Source organism: Salvelinus sp. IW2-2015, linkage group LG4q.1:29 (assembly GCF_002910315.2).
Source record: "Salvelinus sp. IW2-2015 linkage group LG4q.1:29, ASM291031v2, whole genome shotgun sequence".
NCBI classification, from domain to species: domain Eukaryota; kingdom Metazoa; phylum Chordata; class Actinopteri; order Salmoniformes; family Salmonidae; genus Salvelinus; species Salvelinus sp. IW2-2015.
The window spans coordinates 44,308,560-44,328,648 of NC_036842.1; the positions used below are offsets into that span (position 1 = coordinate 44,308,560).

Here is a 20,089-nt window from a genome sequence, read left to right on the forward strand (position 1 = left end):
ATTCTCAAACTTCAAGGCACCAAAAATCTGGAATCTACACTCAACTTGAAAGAATTGACAGCCTTGTTTAATGAAATGACAACCCGTCAATCTTTGAATAAGAAAGCTGAGCAGAGCAGCATCAAGACTGAGATTGAACAGCCGGAGTGTCACTGTGGAACAAGTGACATCCGGTTCCAGCAGTTCATTAGGGAGCTTATATTAGAAGAAGTCCGTGATGAAGCTTGTCAAGAAGATATCCGTATGCCAAAGGACCCAACAACATCAGCGCATCCAGATCAGTGATCTGGTGACTGAGCTGATCCGATTGTTCGATGATGAGGTGGCCAAATATCTGATTGAGGAAATGGGAAGCCAGCAAAAAAGTTTCAATTCTAAGATGACATCGAAGCTGGCAGATGCCATCTACACTGACCTTGGAAGGTCAAGCGTTTGAAACGCTCCTTGAAAATTGACGATTTATTTGAGGATCAGGAGATGCTTTCCATTGTTCCTGTCATTGTTTCCCACAAGCTACTGGCCATCTTGAAACCCTCAGTGCCCAGCGAGACCTCAGACCTTGAAAGCTCATCAGTGATGATGTGGAGGATGCGAATCTGAGGGGGTGCATTATGCCACCGGCAGAAAGGTAACACAAGCTCAGATTACTCTTGAATGGTCATTGGTTGTGCTTTTTGATATCGGCACAGTAAATATAGTTGTATAATTATAGGAATATGTAAAGGAAGTGAAATTGATGTTTAATTGTGCATCTTTGAATTCTGATCACAGTCCAAGATGAGCATTGTCCTTAAAGACACTACAGACCAGCCAGAGATGTACATTGCTGTGGATTCTCCACCTATGAGTGAGTATTCCTGGGGGAAATGTTCTTATGGGAACAATTATATAAAAAAGTAATAAATTGTTGTTTTATCAGACAATTGTCCATCTGAAATTCTTACATATTTTCATCTTCTTGCCAGTTAAATTATCCAAGATGAGGAAAGGCATCCGGGGCTTCTTCTGGGGAGTCCAGAAGGCCTGGAAACGCTTGTCACCTGCAAGTCCTCTGGGTCCTCTGATGGGTAGCCTGGATGACGTGCAGCCCATGTCAGTTGCTTTTGCCAGGCTACATCTGAGGAGGACACCACAACTGGCCTCAATAAACATTTTTATTTTTGTTGTTCATTTCTGTTTTCATTTTGAGTCCCCTAATGCTGCTATATTTGAACCAGGCTGTCAGTGGACTAGCTTACCATTAGTTTATACTCCTTAAGGAAGATCCACTATAGGCTACTAAACACCAAAATTCCATCTGGGTCTTTTGATCCCTTATTAGCTCCCACTCCTGTAACTAGGAATGTGAGCTTCTAAATGTCATTCAGACATCTACAGCTTCTCCTGTGATTAGGAAGATAAGCTAAGAGTAAGAAGCCCAACCAATTGACTAGATGTGCTGTACATCTGATGCCCTCTCCCTATTGTAATCATTGATCCACGTCCATTGCAGCCTCTAKATTTGATGTAGATATTTAGCCTAAATTAAAAAATGACAAGGAGGGTAGGCCGACAGCAGCTTCTACTCTTACGATTAGGAAAGTGGTGCTAAACTTTATGGGCTTTGAGGAACTATGTATTTTATTTTTCAATCACTTACATCCTTTTTAATGGTTGTTTTAATAAACCATTTGTATTGCAGATTTTGATTAATATTGTATCTTTTATAATTTTTCATTTTAATTTAGGTATTCATTTGATGACATGGGACTAAAGCGTAGTTTATACCCTACATACGTACACAAGAAATAACTTCAAGCAGCTACACAAAAACCACTCTACACAAGAACGCAGGATCAGCATTTTGTGAAGCGTTCTTGTGTTGCACACGAAGGGTATGAACTAGGCTTAGTCATTTTATGACTTCTATAAGGGAATATAATGGTATCCATAGTGCAGTATTAAGATATTCATTATGGAGCTTTATATTATAGTAGAAATAATGTAAATGAATAAAAGTGAATTGATGTATGTCAACTTGATGGTGATATTTGTTTGCTCAACAAAAGCTATATTGGTGTTAGACGGTCTGAAGTTTAAAAATAAAGGAGAGCCGCACACTCTAGGAGCTCAGATGCAAAAATGTAATTACCAACGTTTCGACAGCCAAGCTGTCTTCATCAGGGTGTAATCACAAGAGACGGTCTGAAGTTGCCTGACATTCACGTATTTATTTAATTGGCACGGCCCTGAAAGAGGTAGAAAAGGCCTCAAGATGGCGACAAATATCTTCTATCAGAAAATCAAATCAATATATTTATCACATGCACTGAGTAGAACAGGTGAAATGCGTACTTACATCTTCCTCTAACTCTGCCTTGGCAGAGAAGGGCTTGATGAATCATATACAGTATATTGAATTCAGAGTTTCTAGTGTAAAATACAACATTGCTGTCTGCCAAATTAATTAGCAGTATTAAAGCAGTGAGTGTACAAAACATGAGTGCTCTTCCCATGACATAGATGGACCAGGTGAAAGCTATGATCCCTTATTGATGTCACTGTGTAGAGGAAGAGACAGGTTAGTGAAGGATTTTTAAGCCTTGAGACTATTGAGACATGGATTGTGTATGTGTGCCATTCAGAGGGTGAATGGGCAAGACAAAGTATTGAAGTGCCTTTGAACGGGGTATGGTAGTAGGTGCAGGCACACCGATTTGAGTTTGTCAAGAACTGCAACGCTGCTGGGTTTTTGACGCTCAACAGTGTCCCGTGTGTATCAAGAATGGTCCACCAACCATTCAGATAGACAGATAGATATACAAGGGCAATCAACCACGTGAAGGAGTCCATCCACAGAAACTAGTCCCATCGTTCTATGACGAACACAGATGGTTTTATATCAAATTCAGAGAGACTACCGCTCTGCCAGTTCCTTGTTGGTTTGGCTGTACCCCGAGTGTACAAAACATTAGGAACACCTTCCTAATATTCCATTGCACCCCTTTTGCCCTCAGAACACCCTTGTCGAGGCATGGAATCTACAAGGTGTCAAAAGCGTCCCATAGGGATACTGGCCCATGTTGATTCCAATGCTTCCCACAGTTGTGTCAAGTTGTCTGGATGTGCTTTGGCTGGTGGACCATTCTTGATACACACAGGAAACTGTTGGCACCTACTACCATACCTCGTTCAAAGACAACTCAATCTTAAATCTTTTGTCTTACCCATTCACCCTCTGAGCGGCACACATACCCACTCCATGTGTAAGGTGTGTAATGTAAGGTTTGAAGAAAGTTTTCTGCAATTCTACATATTTTGCTATGGGACAGTGAGAACTTTTTAAAACAAATGTCATGCAATTATACTCGGTATCCCATGGGGCACAGATTTAAAAAAAAAAAAAAAAAAAGTGCAGTTTTACAGTTTATTTCCTTCAATTTGACCCATTTTGCCATGGGGTGGATAGAAATGTTTACAGATTTAAAGCAAATTTCATGCAATTCTACACATTTTGTAATGACCCATGCCATGTTAATAAGATATCTGAGTGTGAATGACTAACAAAATAAATGGGTGCCCTCTGGAGGTCAGGGCCCCTGGGCACGGCATTTGGCCATCATTTTACTAGTTTAGATAGCTGGCTAAACTACACTACATTACCAAAAGTATGTGGACACCTGCTTGTCGAACATCTCATTCCAAAATCATGGGCATTAATATGGACTTGGTTCCCCCTTTGCTGCTATAACACTAGATATGGTAACATTGCTGCGGGGACTTGCTTATGTTCAGCCACAAGAGCATTAGTGAGGTCGGGCACGGATGTTGGGCGATTAGGCCTGGCTCGCTGTCGGCGTTCCAATTCATCCCAAAGGTGTTCGATGGGGTTGAGGTCAGGGCTCTGTTCAGGTGAGTCAAGTTCTTCCACACCGATCTCGACAAACCATTTCTGTATGGACAACGCTTTGTGCATGGGGGGAATTGTCATGCTGAAACAGGACAGGGCTTTCCCCACACTGTTGCCACAAAGTTAAAAGCACAGAATTGTATAGAACGGCATTGTATGCTGTAGTGTTAAGATTTCCTTTCACTGGAACTAAGTGGCCCAGCCCGAACCATGGAAAACAGCCCCAGACCATTATTCCTCCTCTAACAAACTTTGCAGTATGCATTGGAACAGGTAGCATTCTCCTGGCATTCGCCAAACCCAGAATCGTCTGTCGTTCCAGATGGTGAGGCTTGATTCATCYCTCCAGAGAAAGTGATCCACTGCGGCGAGCTTTACACCACTCTAGCCGACGCTTGGCATTGTGCATGGGGATTTAAGGCTTGTGTGCGGCTGCTCGGCCATGGAAACCCATTTCATGAGGCTCCCGACAAACAGTTCTTGTCCTGACGTTGTTCCCAGACGCAGTTTGGAATGCGGTAGTGAGTGTTGCAACCGAGGACAGACAATATTTACGCGTTACACTCTTCAGCACTCGGCGGTCCCGTTCTGTGAGATTGTGTGGCCTATCACTTTGCGGTTGAGCCGTTGTTTCTCCTGAAAATCACGCACAGAACGAGCTGTATGACTGGTGGCATTGTCATGCTGGAGGGTCATGTCAGGATGAGCCTGCAGGAAGGGTACCACATGAGGGAGGAGGATGTCTTCCCTGTAACCGCAGTGTTGAGATTGCCTGCAATGACAAGCTCAGTCCGATGAAGCTGTGACACCCCGCTCCAGAACATGACGGACCCTCCACCTCCAAATCGATCCCGCTCCAGAGTACAGGCCTCGGTGTAATGCTCATTCCTTCGATGATAAACGTGAATCCGACCATCACCCCTGGTGAGACAAAACTGCGACTTCTCAGTGAGGGGCACTTTTTGCCAGTCCTCTCTGGTCCAGTATGGTGGGTTTGTGCCCATCGGCGACGTTACTGCCGGTGATGTCTGGTGAGGACAAGCCCTCAGTCCAGCCTCACTCAGCCTATTGCGGACGGTGTGAGCACTGATGGAGGGATTGTGCGTTCCTGGTGTAACTCGGGCAGTTGTTGTTGCCATCCTGTACCTGTCCCGCAGGTGTGATGTTTGGATGTACCGATGCTGTGCATGTGTTACACATGGTCTGCCACTGCGAGGACGATCAGCTGTCCATCCTGTCTCCCTGTAGCGCTGTCTTAGGCGTCTCACAGTACAGACATTGCAAGAGACCCTGGGCATCTTTCTTTTGGTGTTTTTCAGAGTCAGGGCACTAAATAGGCCTTTCTACTAAGTTATCAGAAATGTGACCTTAATTGCCTACCATCTGTAAGCTGTTAGTGTCTTAATGACCGTTCCACAGGTGCACGTTCATTGTTTATGGTTCATTTAAAAAGCATGTTAAGCAGTGTTTAAACCCTTTACAATGAAGATCTGTGAAGTTATTTGGATTTTTACGAATTATCTTTGAATGACAGGGTCCTGAAAAAGGGACATTTCTTTTTTTGCTGAGTTTGTGTCTTACTCACAAATCAGAATTTTCACTTCATTTTCATGACGTTCAGACAATATTACTGATCAGTTCATGTGTAGGTCCTCTTCCCTTGGGCCCATGCCTCTCCACCTTAAATTGATGGATTTTGATGGGGATTTATTTATGTAACTTAGATTGACGCACCGGTGTGTCAATCGATTCTAGGAGGTTAAAATCTTTTATCCCCTTCTCAAATATAATTATTAATGCAATATTTAATTCATGAGAAAATACGCCAACTGTTTTAGTTTTCATTCTTATGGTTAATCTCTGCCTGTTAATCACTAAACTACCCATGCTGCATAAATAATGAGCAGATGCAATTATACCCTCATTAACTCAAGTCTCCTGAGCAGATTTTTCTGTCACACACATAATCACTTCACCATTTACATTATCTCACATATCATCCTATTTCACAGTGCAGACAGCTCCTAATAACAAATGTGATGAAGTTTCACCCATTTCCTTTGGTAGATTAAACATTCAACAACATCCCCAGCAATTCCTCATACATTAATTCCCCATCTCCTCACGTCCTCAGGCCAACACTGCAGATATCTAGCCTCCGTGGAGAAGGGTGAGAAATAGGGGGGAGGTGGGGTGAAACGTGGGAGAAAGTGTGATGAAATAGTTGGCTGTTGGTGTAACATACGCTGGGAGTCAGGAAGCAGGTCCAGGAGGTGAGCATAATAAAGAAACAATTCCGATGAACAAGCATGAGAAGCATACAGAAAGAGGAAACAATACTACCTAATGACTGAGGTCAACTGAGGGCTAAATAAAGGGAGCATAACAGAGTAAGTTATGACCAGGTGTGCTTAACAGTGGGGAGCAGGTTTTTGTAATAATAGTTGCCAGGGCTGGTGCTTAGCTCCCTTTTTCTTTTGTATCCTGAAAAACTCCCCAGTCCTTAAAGATTTCAAGCATACCCATAACATGATGCAGCCACCACTATGCTTGAAAATATGGAGAGTGGTACTCAGTAATGTGTTGTAATGTATTTGCCCCAAACATAACACTTGGTATTCAGGACAAAAAGTAGTGCTGAGCAAATAACAGAAATGTAATTTTTTTTTAGTTAATGAAACCACAAATTGACCGACATTGGTTCAATTATTTGAATTACATTTTGTTTGGTTTTCTTCTCTGAGCTCGATGTGCAGTTTCTGTAGAGGTGCAGTACCAGTCAAAAGTTTGGACACCTACTCATTCAAGGGTTTCTCTTTAAATTTGACTATTTTCTACATTGTAGAATAATAGTGAAGACATCAAAACTATGAAATGACACATGGAATCATGTAGTAACCAAAAAGGTGTTAAACAAATTAAAATGTTATATTTGAGATGATTCAAAGTAGCCCCTCTTTGCCTTGACAACTTTGCACATTTTTGGCATTATCTCAACCAGCTTCACAAGGTAATCACCTGGAATGCATTTCAATTAACAGGTGTGCCTTGTTAAAAGTTAATTTGTGGAATTTCCTTCCTCCTTAATGTGTTTGTTGAGTTGTGACAAGGTAGGGGTGGTATACAGATGATAGCTCTCGATTTGGTGAAAGACCAAGTCCATATTATGGCAAGAATAGCTCAAATAAGCACTTTAAGACATGAAGGTCAGTCAATCTGGAAAATTTCAAGAACTTTGGAGTTTCTTCAAGTGCAGTCGAAAAAACCGTCAAGCGCTATGATGAAACTGGCTCTCAGGAGGACCGCCACAGCAAAGGAAGACCCAGAGTTACCTCTGCTGCAGAGGATACGTTCATTAGAGTTGCCAGCCTCAGATGTTGCAGCCCAAATGCTTCACGGAGTTCAAGTAACAGACACATCTCAACATCAACTGTTCAGAGGAGACTGTGTGAATCAGGCCTTCACGGTCAAACGGTCAAAAAAACACTACTAAAGGAAACCAATAAGACGAGACTTGCTTGGGCCAAGAAACACGAGGAATGGACATTAGACCGGTGGAAATCTGTCCTTGGGTCTAAGTCCAAATTTGAAATTTTTGGTTCCAACCGCAGTGTCTTTGTGAGATGCAGAGTAGGTGAACGGATGACCTCTGCATGTGTGGTTCCCACCGTGAAGCATGGAAGAGGTGTGATGGTGTGGGAGGGCTTTGCTGTTGACACTGTTGGTGATTTATTTAGAATTCAAGGCACACTTAACCAGAATGGCTACCACAGAATTCTGCAGCGATACGCCATCCCATCTGGTTTGCGCTTAGTCCCACTATCATTTGATTTTCAACAGGACAATGACCCAACACACCATCAGGCTGTGTAAGGGCTATTTGACCAGGAAGGAGAGTGATGGAGTGCTGCATCAGATGACCTGGCCTCCACAATCACCCGACCCTAAACCAATTGAGATGGTTTGGGATGAGTTGGGCCTCAGAGTAAAGGAAAAGCAGACAAGTGCTCAGAAAATGTGACTCACCAACTGGCTTTGGTCTTATGTAGCAAAATTTAAATTATCAGTTTTTTACATTGGATAAAAGTAGAGACTCAGAGCTACAAAATGGTATAACATACACTGTATTTTTGAGGAACAATGGGAAAGTAATTTTACTTTGAAAGTTGATACTTGTAAACTCACTTTTCAGAAAAGGGCCTTTAATTGTTTTGGTACCTACTAGAGAGCTCTACTTTGTCTACACCCATTCAGCATTGTTCACACCCTCTTAAGCCTTAGCCCCACCCATCTCTTTTAAGGATTCACATGAGGTCATGTGCTAAAGACTAAAAGTAGTAGCCTACAATAAGGAAAAATTACAGGTAAACAGAAAGTGTCCAGATGAAAATATTTCTAAAATAAATGGCACTTACCCAGATACACTTGTCTAAATTGATGGGTCATGTGAAATAAATGCTTTAACCCCCAGCCACATCAGTGGAGGAAAAATTACTAAATTGTCATACTTGAATAAATGTATAAATCATTTCAAATTCCTTATATTAAACCAGACGGCACAATTGTATTTTGTTTTAAAAAATAGCCAGGGGTACAATGTACTTAAGTATCAAAAGTAAAAATATAAACCACTTCAACTTCCTTTTATATTAAGCAAACCAGACAGCACAATTGTATTTTAATTTTTATTGATTGATAGCCAGGGGCACACTCCAACACTCAGACAATTTACAAAGGAAGCATTTGTGTTTAGTGAGTCTGCCAGATCAAAGGCAGTATGGATGACCAGGGATGTTCTCTTGATAAGTGTTTGAATTGGACAATTTTCATGTCAAACTGTAACAAGTACTTTTGGGTGTCAAGGAAAATGTATGGAGTTAAAAGTACATTATTTTCTTACGAGTGAAGTGAAAGTTGCCAAAAAAAAGTAATGTACAGATACTACTTAAGTAGTACACTTAAAGTATTTTTACTTAAGTACTTTATATCACTGCCCAAATGCCTTCACACCAGTACATTAGCAAACTTTATATACTGTTACACATGCACTTATCTATCACGTAGTATTCCATAAGTTAAGGCCATGCAACCTGAGTGAGGTGCACATGTACAGTACATAAACAGATGCATGCGCCATATATTAAAGTGGTGGACACTTGATATGGTCACATGATATTGTTGTGGTATGTCACAAAATCATGTTACGACCACACATATCTATATTAATTGTATATATCAATATGTTGCTATGTCTTGCTAAGTGGATGGTCTCTACATAGGGTGTAAACGGTACAGCCAAATGGTTACTTGGATAGTAGCAATATCAGATAGTGTCAATATGAATAAAATATACAGTATGTACGAGAACAATAACGATATCAGTGATAGACGAGGTAGTTATATGCATACAATCAGGGGTAAAGTGGCTGAGCAGCAGGACAAAAACAAATAGTGTGTTAGGAGAGAGTCGTGAATCGGGGCGCTGCAGATAGTGCTGATGACTGGTCCGTATAGCCACGCATGAACAAGGAATCTATATTCGGAGAGCCTGTTTCGGTCCTGCCCTTGACTTTGGTGCAGGGCATGTGATATCCATAGCTTCTTCATCGCAAAACTCCGTGATCTTGGACAAAAATATAGTTTGTCTAGCTGTGTCCAGTCCAGGTGCTGCTTTTACAGGCAGACCATCTATGGGAGGAAGGATGTAAGCGTTGTGCAGCAGCTGAAACCTGGTCCTGACAGTCCGAACGCTTCTTGGCGACAACACTAGGCTCCAGAGCATCGACGCTGTAAAACAGGGAACAACAACACAAAATCAGAAGACATTACAAACCTGCACAACATCAATTCACCTCCCAAGTTTAGGTAAAAAAAAGAACCTCATGCAATGCAATAAATGATTTTCACCTGAAGTGCTGGTACTGCTTGATCTGTGGCAGCGGCCTGAAGTACAGAGTCAGGTGTTCTTGCCAGCCATAGCTTTCCACCAGCACCGTACCATCCTCTAGTCCAACCAGCTGTGGGATGTTGACCCGTCACAGTGCTGTCCTTCACAACACCAGCAATCTCAGACAAAGTGTTCATTCTGTTCTTTCTGAAGTGCTGCTTGATGAGGCCGAAGCACCAGTCGGGGACAAACTTGGTGTGGCCTGTGATCAGGAAGTGAAGGTCCAGATTGTGGTGGAGCTTGTGCATGGTCCACCAGGCACAATAACAGAGCACAAACTTGTTCTTGCGTTGGCCACTACAGTTATCACAATTCAGGTCCACACATGTTTTCCCAACTCAGTAGTTGGTGAAGAAATGGTGCATGTAGTTGATGACTGCACTGCTGCCTTTGCTTGCTAGCTCTCTTTTCGATGGTGGATTAGAGTCAGGTGTGTTCTACTGATTAACAAATTCCAGATACAAATATTTTTGCATTATTATACAATAGATCCGAAATGGCATCCTGAGAACATCACTACACACAGTTCATACAGGTAATGTTAGCTACTGTAGCTAATCAGCCGGCTAGCTAACAGCAAGCTTTAACTAGCAATACAAACCGATTGTCATAGCTACCTAAAGTTAACCAATAAGTTCAATGTTAGCTAGCTAACATTAGGCTATAACTAGCAATGCGAAATGGCAATCTGAGAAAACATCACTAACGTTACACACAATTCATACATGTAAATTAATGTTAGCTAGCATGCCAGCCACCTAACCTCAGCTAATGTTAGCTAGCTAACAGCAAACTTTAACTTGGGATCTTTTGTTTAGATGTCACGTTAACATTAGCTAGATAGCTAAAGGAACTATAATCCCAATCCATAGAGTATGTGACAACTCCTTCAAGACTGTTGGAAAAGCATTCCAGGTGAAGCTGGTTGAGAGAATGCCAAGAGTGTGCAAAGCTGTCAAGGCAAAGGGTGGCTACTTTGAAGAATCTCAAATCTCAAATATATTTTATTTGTTTAACAGTTTTTTTTGGTTACTACATGATTCCATATGTGTTATTTCATAGTTTTGATGTCTTCACTATTTATGTAGAAAATAGTACAAATACAGAACCCCTTGAATGAGTAGGTGTTTCCAAACTTTTGACTGGTACTGTAAATCAAGCCTGAACTATGCGATATAGGAGTTCGTTTCCAACAGGCCAAAATTCGACATAGTTTAACGCAGAAAATGTGGTAATTAACTACAATGAACATAATACATTGTGCATCCGATTAAACTTGTCTAGTCTGTGTGGCGCACTGATCTATAATAAGACAGGTGTAGAGCAGACATGGAGAAGAGAGAACGTGCGATCGAGATGGATAGAAAGCAGTTGCTTCGCAAGCCTAAAAATACATGATGTAATGCCGTGTTCACATTGGCAGTTTGAAGTGACATCCTATTTATTTGCATATCCCATTAGAATCTGTTATTTTTCCTGCAGTCTGAACAGCCAAAAAGCACATGGAACTGGATATTCCAAGCCATAACTCAAATCACCTTCGTAGGGGTGCTGAAAAAAAATAATCATAAAGTCATAAAAGTATGCCTTTGAACTACTAAAATCGTGATTTTTGCTAGACAGCATAGGCAGCAGCTCTATAGAGATGAGATGATGACTTGGAATTAAATAATAAAGTCATCAAATAAACAAATATTATATTTGGGGGAGGTTCTACTAAGCTATATGGAATTGTTTTAAGAAGTTCATACCAAGGATCATTTTGCTATTTGATTTTGAATTTTAAGACCCATTGAAGTATACAAAAAATTATCTAAACAAAATTTGATAAAATGTATTTGGCCTTATTGCTATTAGCCCATACAAACGCATTGAATAACAGATTCACTACATGGAACAACAAATAGTCCCCCCCCCCGCCAAAAAAAAAGCTAAAGGAAGTTTGTTCTGAAGTGTATGTCCTATATCAGGAAACATGTGCTTTTTCTTCTTTCTTTTTTTACAAGTACTTAACGCTTTATTTTTGGCACCAAACAGTCTCCATATATACAATATGTCCATTTAAAGTTTTCAACTGGTATCTGGGGACATTCAGACGATTCTTGTGAGGCCTGTGGGTACTAAATTAGTGTGTAGCCCAAACTCTTCTAACGCTACAGATAGAAGTTGGCAGATCGGCTGTATCAAGACGCTTGTGGGGGTCGTAGAACAAAACAGAACACCATCGTGTTCATGGAGTCTGGAGATACTGTTCAAGTATTTAAAAAAATAAAAATAATAATAATAATAATAATGATGTATTGTTAGCTAACTAGCTACAGTGCAGGCTAACTCAAATGAGTGACTAACATAGCTAGCTAGCTATTCAGCCAACTTGACATACAGTATATATTTTATTGTATTTTTTATTTAACCTTTATTTAACTAGTCAAGCCAGTTTAGAACAAATTCTTATTTTACAATGACGGCATACCCCGGCCAAACCTTCCCCTACCGGACAATGCTGGGGCAATTGTGCCCAACCCTCACTCTAGCTAGCTAAGTGAATTAAATATCACCAGCTACCTAACTTCACATTAGCTACCTATCTCGATGTATTCATGATTAGAGTTGTCTTTCATGGAGTTATCCATGTATGGGAAGCTGCTCAATCCAAGATCACAACCAACCCCAAAAATGGAGGCAGGTGGGAGGGTGAAGGGAACTGGTATGTTGTAAATGACTATTGTAGTTGGAAATGGCAGATTTTTTATGGAATATCTACATAGACGTACAGAGGCCCATTATCAGCAATCAATCAGCAACCATACTCCTGTGTTCCAATAGTACGTTGTGTTAGCTAATCCATGTTTATAATTTTAAAAGATGAATTGATCATTAGAAAACACTTTTGGAAGTATGTCAGCACAGTTAAACTGTTGGCCTGATTAAAGCAATTAAACTCGCCATCTTGAAAAACTGGAGCTTCAGCATTTGTAGGTTCGATTACAGGCTCAAAATGGCCAGAAGCAAATAACTTTCTTCTGAAACTCGTCAGTTTATTCTTGTTCTGAGAAATGAAGGATATTCCATGCGAGAAATTGCCAAGAAACTGAAGATCTCGTACAATGCTGTGTACTTCTCCCTTCACAGAACAGCGCAAACTTGCTCTAACAAGAATAGATCGAGTGGGAGGCCCCGGTACACAACTGAGCAAGAGGACAAGTACATTAGAGTGTCTAGTTTGAGAAACAGATGCCTCACAAGTCCTCAACTGGCAGCTTCATTAAATAGTACCCCCAAAACACCAGTCTCAATAGTGAAGAGGCGACTCCGGGATGCTGGCCTTTTAGGCAGAGTTGCAAAGAAAAAGCCATCTCAGACTGGCCAATAAAAATAAACGATTAAGATGGGCAAAATAACAGACACTGGACAGAGGAGGTGTAATGATGGGGCGGTGAGTCGGAAGCACGTGCAGGTGAAACTTTTTAATAAAACAAAACCAAGAACACGACACTAACATAAGGCAGAACGCCAATACACAAGAACAATACCAACTGGTGAGTGAACATGGGAGAGTGACATATAAAGAGGAGGAAATGGAGTCCAGGTGTGAATCATAATGATTAACAGGTGTGTGTAATGATTTATCCAAGGACCGGTGGTTAGTACTCTGGCGACGTCGTACGCAGGGGGGAGGAGCAGGAGCAGACGTGACAGTACCCCCCCCCTCCCTCTCTGACGTGCGTGGACCACGGCCTGGCCCAAAACACACTGGAAGGGGGTCAACTCAGTGGAGGAGTGACGTAGAGTTCTGGGCGTACTCTGCCCAAGGAAGGAAACGTGCCCACTCAGCCTGCCGGGGGGAGGAGCAAGAGCAGACATGACAAAAAGATTGGAACAAGGTGTTATGGACAGACAAATCTAAGTTTGAGGTGATCGGATCACAAAGAAGAACATTCATCAGACGCAGAAAAAATGAAAAGATGCCGAAGGAGTGCTTGACACCTTCTGTCAAGCATGGTGGAGGCTATGTGATGGTCTTGGGGTGCTTTGGTGGTGGTAAAGTAGGAGATTTGTACAGGGTAAAATGGATCTTGAGGAAGGAAGGCTATCATTCCATTTTGCAACGCAATGCCAAACCCTATGGACCGCGCTTCATTGGAGCCAATTTCCTCCTACAACAGGACAATGACCCAAAGCACAGCTCCAAACTATGCAATAACTATTTAGAGAAGAATCAGTCAGCTGGTTTTCTGTCTATAATGGAGTGGCCAGCACAGTCACCAGATCTCAACCCTGCTCCAACCCTATTGAGCTGTTGTGGGAGCAGCTTGACTGTATGGTACGTAAGAAGAGCCCATGAAGCCAATCCAACTTGTGGGAGGTGCTTCAGGAAGCATGGGGTGAAATTTCTTCAGATTACCCCAACAAATTGACAACTAGAATGCCAAAGGTCTGCAAGGCTGTAATTGCTGCAAATGGAGGATTCTTTGACGAAAGCAAAGTTTGAAGGACACAATTATTATTTCAATAAAAATCATTATTTATAACCTTGTCAACGTCTTGACTATATTTCCTATTCATTTTGCAACTCATTTCATGTATGTTTTTAATGGAAAACAAGGACATATCTAAGTGACCCTAAACTGTTGAATGGTAGTGTATATACATTTTACAGACCCCGTACAGTTGAAGTCGGAAGTTAACCTACACCTTAGCCAAATACATTTAAACTCAGTTTTTCACAATTCCTGACATTTAATCAGAGTAAAAATTCCCTGTCTTAGGTCAGTTAGGATCACCAATTTATTTTAAGAATGTGAAATGTCAGAATAATAGAGTAATTTATTTCAGCTTTTATTTATTTATTCACATTCCCAGTGGGTCAGAAGTTTACATACACTCAATTAGTATTCGGTTGCATTGCCTTTAAATTGTTTAACTTGGGTCAAACGTTTCGGGGAACCTTCCACAAGTGTCCCACAATAAGTTGGGTGAATTTTGGCCCATTCCTCCTGACCGAGCTGGTGTAACCGAGTCAGGTTTGTAGGCCTCCTTGCTTTTTCAGTTCTGCCCACAAATGTTCTATAGGATTGAGGTCAGGGCTTTGTGATGGCCACTCCAATGCCTTGACCGTGTTGTCCTTTAGCCATTTTGCCACAACTTTGGAAGTATGCTTGGGGTCATTGTCCATTTGGAAGACCCATTTGCGACCAAGCTTTAACTTCCTGACTGATGTCTTGAGATGTTGCTTCAATATATCCACATACTTTTCCTTTCTCATTATCTATTTTGTGAAGTGCACCAGTCCCTTCCTGCCTCATGATGCCATCTATTTTGTAAAGTGCACCAATCAATCCTGCAACAAAGCACCGCCACAAAATGATGCTGCCACTCCCGTGTTTCACGGATGGGATGGTGTTCTTCGGCTTGCAAGCCTCCCCCTTTTTCCTCCAAACATAACGATGGTCATTATGGCCAAACGGTTCCATTTCTGCTTCATCAGACCAGAGGACATTTCTCCAAAAAGTAGGATCTTTGTCCCCATGTGCAGTTGCAAACCGTAGTCTGGCTTTTTTATGGCGGTTTGGAGCAGTGGCTTCTTCCTTGCTGAAATACATCCACAGGTACACCTCCAATTGATTCAAATTATGTCAATTAGCCTATCAGAAGCTTCTAAAGACATCATTTTCTGGAATTCTCCAAGCTGTCAATTTAGTGTATGTAAACATCGGACCCACTGGAATTGTGATGCAGTCAATTATAAGTGAAATAATATATCTGTAAACAATTGTTGGAAAAATGACTTGTGTCATGCACAAAGTAGATGGTTCTAACCGACTTGCCAAAACTATTGTTTGTTAACAAGAATTTTGTGGAGTGTTTGAAAAACAAGTTTTAATGACTCCAACCTAAGTGTTTGTATACTTCCGACTTCAACTGTATATCTCACTAGGTCAGGGTATTTAAGCCTACATATTTCCACTAATTCCAATATATCGATGACATCCGTGATTTCCTTAAGTGCCTGAGGGTGGTAGTTTGTGGTGTGATTTCCTTTACGGTCCATAGAGGTATTTAAAACCAGATCATAATCTCCCACCATAATAGTACTGTGTTGCTTGTAGGGTTGATAAATTCTTAGATATATTTTCAAAGAAGCATGGATCATCATTATTTGGACCGTATAGGTTAATGAGCCATATCTGTTTATGGTCCAATGACATATTTAAAATCATCCATCTACCTTGAGGATCTGTTTGGACAATTTGCACATTTGGATCAAAATCACTGTTAATTAATATCATCACCCCATTTAAAAAAAAAAATTGCCCATGGGAGAAATATATTTCAATTCTATCACAATACTGTATATGTTTGTAAACGTATTAAAAAGTAACATGATGATTGAGTGTCTATAATGCACTTCATACTTTTTTTTTTATAACTACGCTATATTATTTATCCTCGTGTGTCTGTGAATGTTTTTCAGTATAAATTACTCTGCAGCCACTTAGTGTGGACACCAGGTGAGGCCACACACACAGATTCCTGTTGAACACGTGTCTCTTTAACTTCCTTATTTTCTCAATAGCAGTCTCTCTCTTTCCCTTCATCCCTCTCCCCCCTTTTCCCTAAATCCTCTAGGTTATATCAGCTGTGTCGGTGAACCCCTCCCGCATCTGAACTGGCTGACACGTACAGGGCACAGCATGATCAGAGGTGAGAGGTCACTTGGTCGGGTCAACAGGAAGTCAAATCAAATGCATTAAAGTGTTATCAAAGAGATGCTTTACAGATAGATGTAGTAGTCCCAGAGTTAATGATCCAACGTAAGTTTTGCATTTCACCTTCTGATGATTAGGATGACTGAGTGTGATTAAGCCTTGTGTTCATTTAAAAAAAATATATCTCTCTCTCCATCTGTTTCTTGTCTGCAGGTATGTTTTGATGTGAGAGAGGATGCCAACCCCCATTCCCGTCATCGCCACCTCAGCTTAAGATAACCTTCTGGCCAACTGTGGGCCCAAGGCTGGTTAGGAGACACCGCTAGAGACACTTATGTAATTGTGATGACCTGAGAGAATATGACGTTTAGTAGCACTATAATGAATTAATCATATGCTGTCTTCCCTGCTCTGTTCTTACCTCTTTCCCTTTCTGTCTTTTACACTCTCTCATACCTCTCTTCCCACCTCCTCTTTCTTCCTCTGTTTATATAATGCACACCAGATGTGCATTGAAGTACAGATTTAACTTGTATTTATAATATAATAATTATTATATTTATAATGCATGTACTATGTATTTGTAACACTTGGATAATGCACTTCTTTAAATAAAGCGGTTCAAATTCTCTACTGGTTGAAATTAAGTCTCTCATTTGGTGAAATACTACACCTATCCTGTGTCCTCAGATCATTGCAGATGAAGGAAATTAGATTTTGAGATTAATCTGTTTTTAGAATGTGTAGCCATTGATGTCCCAGGAAGAAGATTGGTTAAAACTTATTTTGGGTAGGGGGCAGTATTTTCACATCTGGATGAAAAGCATGCCCAGAGTAAACTGCCTGCTACTCAGGCCCAGATGCTAGGATATGCATATTATTAGTAGATATGGATAGAAAACACTCTGCAGTTTCTAAAACGGTTTGAATGATGTCTGTGAGTATAACAGAACTCATATGGCAGGCAAAAACCTGAGAAAAAATCCAACCAGGAAGTGGGAAATCTGAGGTTTGTAGGTTTCAATCTTGCTTATCCAAGATACAGTGGAAATGGGGTGATGTTGCACTTCCTAAGGCTTCCACTAGATGTCAACAATTACAGGTACATGATCAGTGAATATATTCAATATACAGGCTACAATGTGGGGAACTCATGCATGCTAATAACTACATGTATATATGACATGCATCCTTGGCACAAAGTTATATTATATTCTACTCAATCCATAGGCTCATTGATGCCATTCAGACTGTTTTGAAGCTGATACAACCGTCTATGATAGCTGAGGTTCATAGCTAGGTTCATAGCTAGCTAATATTGATATAATATTGACATTTAACATTTATGTGTAACAGTCATTTTATGCCATTTCTTGGTGATAATGATTAGCTGGTGGAAGCAATTAAAACCGCTGTCCTGAAACAATATTTATAGCAACCGATTTAGGTTCCATACACAGAACGGCTACATAGCTAGCTTCACAGCCATAGGCATTTAAGTATTCTTATCCTCCACTACACAATAAGCAAGAAAATAGATAGCTCGCTACGTTACCTCAACTGCATTGCATGGCAAATATTAGCAATGCAAGCTTACAAATTGTACATCAATTTGCAGTAAAGGCTTCTGTCATGTTTTGTCTTTGATCATCATGTCTTGTCCCTGTGCTTCCCTCTGCTGGTCTTATTAGGTTCTTTCCCTCTTTCTATCCCTCTCTCCCCCTCCCTCTCTCCCTCTCTCGCTCCTCTCTCTATCGTTCCGTTCCTGCTCCCAGCTGTTTCTCATTCTCCTAACGACCTCATTTACTCTTCACACCTGTCCCCTATTTTGCCCTCTGATTAGAGTCCCTATTTCTCCTCTGTTTTCCGCTTCTGTCCTTGTCGGATTCTTGTTTGATGTTTGCTGTTCTGTGTCCTTGTTCCGCCCTGTCGTGTTTTTGCCTTCTTCAGATGCTGCGTGTGAGCAGGTGTCTATGTCAGCTACGGCCTGTGCCTTCCTGAAGCGACCTGCAGTCTGTGGTCGCGTCCCAGTCGTTCCTCTCTACTGACGAGAGGATTTCAGTTTCCTGTTTTGATTTACCTTTGATAATATCCAGGAGAATCTTTGTTTGTTTAATACTGGAATAAAGACTCTGTTTCTATTACGTCGCTTTTGGGTCCTCATTCACCAGCATAACAGAAGAATCCGACCAAGATGGACCCAGCGACTATGGATTCTCTCAACACTGCCGTCGAGTTCCAGGAGCAATGCTCGGCAGACACGAGCAGGAATTGTTTGCTGCTCGTCATGCCGTTGAGACCCTGGCGCTCAGGTCTCCGATCTCTCTGGACAGTTTCAGAGTCTTCGTCTCGTGCCACCAGCTACTTCCTGGTCTTCCGAGTCCCCGGAACCTAGGGTTAATAAACCCACCATGTTACTCTGGGCAGCCCACTGAGTGTCGCTCCTTTCTCACCCAGTGTGAATATTGTGTTCTCTCCCAGCCCAACACGTACTCAAGAGAGAGAGCTCGGATCGCTTACGTCATATCACTCCTTACTGGTCGGGCTCGGGAGTGGGCACAGCTATCTGGGAGGCAAGGGCTGAGTGTTCTAACGATTATCAGAACTTTAAAGAGGAGATGATACGGGTTTTTGATCGTTCAGTTTTTGGGAAGGAGGCTTCCAGGGCCCTGGCTTCCCTATGTCAAGTGATCGATCCATAACGGATTACTCTATAGAGTTTCGCACTCTTGCTGCCTCCAGTGACTGGAACGAGCCGGCGTTGCTCGCTCGTTTTCTGGAGGGACTCCACGCTGAGTTAAGGATGAGTTCTCTCCGGGGAGGTTCCTTCCAGCTGGACTCTTTGATTGCACTCGCCATCCGCATAGAACGACGGGTAGATCTTCGTCACCGAGCTCGTGGAAGAGAGCTCGCGTTAACGGTGTTTCCCCTCTCCGCTTCTCAACCATCTCCTCCCACCGGCTCAGAGACTGAGCCCATGCAGCTGGGAGGATTCGCATCTCGACTAAGGAGAGGGAACGGAGAATCACCAACCGCCTTGCCTCTATTGCGGTTCTGCTGGACATTTTGTCATTCATGTCCAGTAAAAGCCAGAGCTCATCAGTAAGCGGAGGGCTACTGGTGAGCGCTACTACTCAAGTCTCTCCATCAAGATCCTGTACTACCTTGCGTCCATCTACGCTGGACCGGTTCGGCTGCTTCCTGCAGTGCCTTGATAGACTCTGGGGCTGAGGGTTGTTTTATGGACGAAGCATGGGCTCGGAAACATGAGATTCCTCTAGACAGTTAGGGAAGCCCACGCCCATGTTCGCCTTAGATGTAGTCTTCTCCCCAGTATCAGATTGAGACACTACCTTTAACCCTCACAGTATCTGGTAACCACAGTGAGACCATTTCCTTTTTGATTTTTCGTTCACCTTTTCACACTGTTGTTTTGGGTCATCCCTGGCTAGTATGTCATAATCCTCTATTAATTGGTCTAGTAATTCTACCTATCCTGGAACGTTCTTGTCATGTGAAGTGTTTAATGTCTGCTATTCCTCC

General features: G+C 41.7%; 1 protein-coding gene across 3 annotated transcripts in view; it reads left to right on the forward strand.

Moving 5' to 3' along the window:
- The window catches only part of LOC111962012 (uncharacterized), a 238,509-nt gene extending 221,478 nt beyond the window's left edge, over positions 1–17,031 (forward strand). Inside the window, exons 1-5 of one of the 3 annotated variants that reach the window (XR_002877070.2) lie at positions 255–628; positions 772–847; positions 966–3,891; positions 16,467–16,541; positions 16,760–17,030. The gene's annotated coding sequence lies outside the window, so the exon portion shown is untranslated. Of the gene's footprint in view, positions 1–254; positions 629–771; positions 848–965; positions 3,892–16,466; positions 16,542–16,759 lie in introns of those variants that run through there. The other 2 variants (XR_011479652.1, XR_011479650.1) reach the window with 2 other exon arrangements.
- Positions 17,032–20,089: the final 3,058 nt, after the last annotated feature.